Source organism: Pseudonaja textilis, chromosome 5 (assembly GCF_049901715.1).
Source record: "Pseudonaja textilis isolate UNSWEBS1 chromosome 5, rPseTex1.2, whole genome shotgun sequence".
Taxonomy (NCBI): domain Eukaryota; kingdom Metazoa; phylum Chordata; class Lepidosauria; order Squamata; family Elapidae; genus Pseudonaja; species Pseudonaja textilis.
The window spans coordinates 64,710,912-64,715,136 of NC_141994.1; the positions used below are offsets into that span (position 1 = coordinate 64,710,912).

Consider the following 4,225-nt stretch of genomic DNA (forward strand, 5'->3'; position numbering starts at 1 on the left):
GGGGCGGAGTTTATAGGACAGCAGCACAAAGCTACATCCATCATTTTTACAAAAATGGGCAGTAAAGAATTTAGGTTTCTGTATCTCTTGACTGCCATCTGATGGTTATCTATGTTTTTGGAACCCCAGAGAAAAAAATAATAGGTGTGGGTGTTTGATGACATATGTTTATCCATCATTTACTCTGAAATATGCATGTTATATATGTTATATAGGTCTTGAGTGTAAACTCCAGTCAAAGACACAAGTTAGTAATACCGGATATTCTGGAGAACGGTTGCCAAATAGAAAGGACCTACTATTAGTCAGATTTCTGGGCATCTTAAATTCCTGACGACGAAGCGTTGAAAACTACAGATAAAAAGAAAGAAGATCTTACAATGGCATTTCCTGAAAGAAAGCATGGACTTCTCCTTGCCTGAAAATAAACTACAACCCTTATTTTAGACTGTGAACCAAATTACTCTCCATGTTTACACCAAACTTGACTTGAACAACCATTTTATCCTTGGGCGGATCTCAGGATAAAAGATGGTTCAGATGTACAAAGCTCGCATCACATATCTCAAATTGAAATGTACCTTTTTAATGAAAAAGTAGTATCCAGAGATGGACTAACGAAGGAACAAATTAAGGTAGCAATTAAAACTATTTGGCCTCACAATTTCATTCCATATTCAGTCAACTAATTATGAGTTTGGTAACAGCACAATTTATGTTAGTAGCTGTGCACAGATATAACAAAAATATTATCAATAATAACAATATTAATGATATCAATATTAATATGAATAATAACATAATAACAAATTGAATTTACCAAAAAACGGGGGAAGCAAATATCAAGAGGATTCCCTGCCTCTGTTTATATCAGTCCTCTGAACCAGTCAACAGTCCATTAATATCTCATACACATATAGATATATAGATATAGATATCTCACCTTGTGGGCTTTAGGTCAGAATCTTCAAGGGCAACCAAAAATACCCCCAGAGAACAATAAACCAACTCAAAGTAGGTAAAAACGTCCTAGAGAAACCTCTAAGGCAACAAAGGATGCCAAGAGACACCATAATGCGTTAAATGAGCCTATCTTAAATTAAAAAACAAATGCATGAGGGAGGTTGAACAGAAGTCTCAGTCCTCTTCCCCAGCCAGGCTGGTCCCAGTTCCAGAGTGCTCGTTTCAGCAGCACATATACTAAAATTGGAATTATACAGAGAAGATTAGCATGGCCCCTGCGCAAGGATGACACGCAATTTGTGAACTGTTCCATATTTCACCTTGCCTCCATCCCTGGATCTCTCAACACCATCCAGGAGAGCCTCAGAGGGACCGGTTCAACCCAGGCCTTCAGCAGTGCTACTTGCCTGACAGACAGTTGTGGGACCACACCAGAATTCCTCCTCCCAGAGGATATTCCTGACAAATTGAAGGCCTGGAGGGACATGGCAACTTGAAGAGGCATCGCAACGGGGGCACAGTAGAAGTTGATGGCTAGGCAGCCTCCACAATCTGATCTCGATTCTCACTCGATTTAGTTACTATGCAGAAAAGACCTCCATTACCAGCAGGTACCTCCTTCAGGGGAGTATTATATAATCCAGTTACACATTCACATGATGCACAGGATGAGGGAGAACTAGAGACCAGATGGAACAGGTTGAGGAAGGGTCTACTCACAACAGTGACCAAAATCTGTCAGAGGCAGATCCCCTAAAAAGGGGAAGCATATCAAACATTGAACGCATTAAGCCAGACCACCGACCTTCAGGTCTGTTTCGCCCTCAGACTTTTTTCAAGTCTCTGGAGGAGGAAGAGCGTCCTCTCAATTAAAGCCCAGCCTATCAAACGAGCGACAGAAGCATCATCCCCAACAATGGATGCTCTTCACAGCTCACAGAGAAAGGGCGTGTCAGGTAAGTACCAACGCCCCTTTGCTTATGAAGCTAAACAATATCTTGGCTGAACTTCTGGTGACCTTTCATATTTACTTTAGACTTCCCAATGTCTTTGCCTGGGGTTTAACAATAAAGATTCTCCATTTTGACAATGAAATGTTGTCTTTTTCTTTTCTTTGAAATCAAGTACAAGGCTGCTGTTGCGTTATGGAGTGTTTTGCTACTTGGTAGTCAAAGAGACCCCAGATAAAAATAATATTGTTGCAGCCAAAAAAGAAAGACATGCACAGCAGCTCATTTCATCTGCTGGTGCTACTGATCGCATCCAAAGCAACCCCCTGTAAACTGTTTTCTCGTTGCTGTCTTTTCCCCTCCCAAGGCTCATCCTTTAAACATATTCTCCTTGATTTAAATGCTCTCTCACAACTGCTGAAAAACAGAGTATCTGCTACAAAGAGGCTGCACTTACAACATTGCTTGTCTCTTTAAAAATTAAGGGTGCACAGCAGGCCTGCCACTTTCCCTTCTTTCACCTCAAAGAATATTTCCCAAAGCAAAACATAAAACTCAGCTACTTTTCTCAACTGACTCGGGAGCAACTCATGAAGTTAACCAATTCTCAGCTGCCTTCTGGAGCAGTTAATTTCAAAAGAATCATCCAAACTAGTATTTTAGAGGAGCAAAATATTTTTCCTGCATATCTTTCTTCAACCCTCCATCACCAATGATTGGCCCGTCTGGCCAATCTTTCCATTATCTCTGTGATTTTTAGCCAGTTTTCTAGTTCTGCGTTATTGCCAGATTCATTCAATTATGTGTAAAGCCAATGGAGACTTGCCCAACAATTGATACCCTAAACTACTGTTTAAGGTGGCTTCCACAAGTGTTATTTAGCTGAGAGGGAAGGTCTGAAAGACTTGAGTTGACTTCAGTTCTGACTGATTTTCCTAACATATCCCTGTTGTGTTTGTAGCAACATTGCAGGAGTAGTTTGCTACTTGTGGTTATTATTGTTTTGCTCATTGACCTCAGGGTTTCCTGGCTTAGTTTTTTGATTAGCCAAGGTTGCTACCATAGGTAATGGTAGCAGTTCTTGAGAATACTGCCCAATGCCTTCCCACTCATGCCCTCTATAATTTGAGAACATGATTTCTCACTGCTAGGTAATACTACCCAAATTGGCTTCAGCTTCACTGACTTGTCCCCAAAGGAAGCATCTGATATTATTCTTCAATCCTCCTATCTTGAGGTTCATCCTTATGTCCCTGTAGTTGCCCAGGAACCTTCCCTACTCACAGGTAGTCCTTGATTTATGACCACAATTGAGCCTAAAACTTCCATTGCCAAGCAAGACAGTCATTAAGTCAATTTTGCTTCATTTTATGACCTGGTTGTTAAGTGAATCTGGCTTCCCTAATGGCTTGTCAGAAGGACACAAAAGATGGTCACATGAGGATGGACACAGCAGTCATAAAATATGAGCCAGTTGCCAAGCATCCAAATCTTGATCACATGGCCACAAAGATGTTACGATGGTCAGAAGTGTGAAAAGGTCACTTTTTTCACTGCCATTGTAACTTTGAACAGTTACTAAATGAACTGTTGTAAATTGAGGAATACCGGTGCATTCAACAGATTAATGCATTTAATCTGCCACCTCCATCTTGATTTGACATTGCCAGTTCATGACTCTCTTGCTTCTTTCCATTCCCTTCATTTTTATAAAATCTTGCTAGAGAAAGATGTCAGACTTTGAAAGCTCCTTATTTAGGGACTTTTGGTATGGTTGCAATAAGTATTAATAATTATATAAGAAAAGCCAGTTTAGCGTAGTTGTTAAGGCCTCAGGTTAGAAACAAAGAGACTCCAAACACAAGGAGTTTCAGACCCACTTTAGGCGTGAAACCAACTGGGTGACCTTGGCCAGTCAAGAAAGAAGAAGAAAAAGAAAAGAGAAAGGAAGAGAAAGAGGAGAAGGAGGTGGTGGAGGGGAAGGAGGAGGCAAACCACTTTTGAACACTTTGCCAAGACCTGTCTAGGCAGCCACAGAAGTAAACACTGGCATTCGTTTTTAAAAAAACGGAAGTGGAAGGTTTACCCATATCCTGCCTAAGCAGCATCTGTCTGCTACTGAGCACAAGACACGATTCCTGTAAAGGAAGGAGGAAAGCAATTATATGTCTATTTTCTCAGCTGCCTTCAAATAATTGGGCTAAGACAAATTTGCAGATGTGATTATTGTTTTTGAATGTGAAACCTATGAAGGAAAATTAAAATTTGCACAGTTGTACTATATTCTTCTGCAAAAGTTCACTTGGACTTCC

General features: G+C 40.4%; 1 non-coding gene across 1 annotated transcript; it reads left to right on the forward strand.

Moving 5' to 3' along the window:
• Nucleotides 1-1,176: 1,176 nt before the first annotated feature.
• Nucleotides 1,177-1,282, forward strand: LOC113438263 (U6 spliceosomal RNA). The gene has a single exon (XR_003374357.1). It is a non-coding gene; the product is annotated as a U6 spliceosomal RNA (small nuclear RNA).
• Nucleotides 1,283-4,225: the final 2,943 nt, after the last annotated feature.